Source organism: Carlito syrichta, unplaced genomic scaffold (assembly GCF_000164805.1).
Source record: "Carlito syrichta isolate Samal-C Ts95f unplaced genomic scaffold, Tarsius_syrichta-2.0.1 Scaffold303038, whole genome shotgun sequence".
Lineage (NCBI taxonomy): Eukaryota > Metazoa > Chordata > Mammalia > Primates > Tarsiidae > Carlito > Carlito syrichta.
This window is the reverse complement of record NW_007247134.1, coordinates 393,518-394,264: the sequence shown is the minus strand read 5'-3', so window position 1 is coordinate 394,264 and position 747 is coordinate 393,518.

The window sequence follows — 747 nt, the reverse complement described above, 5'->3', positions numbered from 1 at the left end:
GGTCTCGAACCCGTGGGCTCAGGCAATCCACTCACCCCAGCCTCCCAAAGGCGCGGGACTACAGGCTGAGCCACCGAGCCCGGCTTAATCCCACTTCTTCACTCCTTTGTGTGAGGTGCCGCTCTCTCAATTTCGTGATCCAGAGAATAGTGACCACTTCTGTTTGAGAAGGTGAAATCTTTAAATAGTGATTGTTTTTCTATGAGAACAAAAATCGCTTTGAAGGGTGATTGTTTTTTCTATGAGAACTGTGTCTTTAGTCATTGCAAACATAAAGTGCCACAAAATTAGGTGAAGCAGAGCAGGGAAAGATAAGTGGGGTTTGGACCACCCAGGCCACAGGTGTTCTCAGCGAGGTTCCAGCTTTTTGGTTCGTTTCAAGATGCAGCGAGAACTCTCAGCAAACGCATCTCTGAAGACAGATGGCCGGGTCCCAAACACTCCACCAGGCTCCATCCAGGCTCTGTTCACTGTGGAGAGCGGCTTGCCAGGAGCACTTCAGAGCCAACTGCATTGTCTGGCAGTCTTGCCTCTTTTTTAAACAGGCTTTTTTTCTTTATCCCAGCAACCAGCCTGGAAAGGAGTGAATCTTCAAAATATTACATGGGCAAAACCCCTTCCAAATTGTTGCACGTTCAAATCATAAGCCTGAACAGGAATTTTTTTTTTTTTTTTTTTTGAGTTGGAGTCTCACTCCGTCGCCCAGACTGGAGTGCAGTGGCCGCTCCCGGTCCCCGCAGCCTCGAC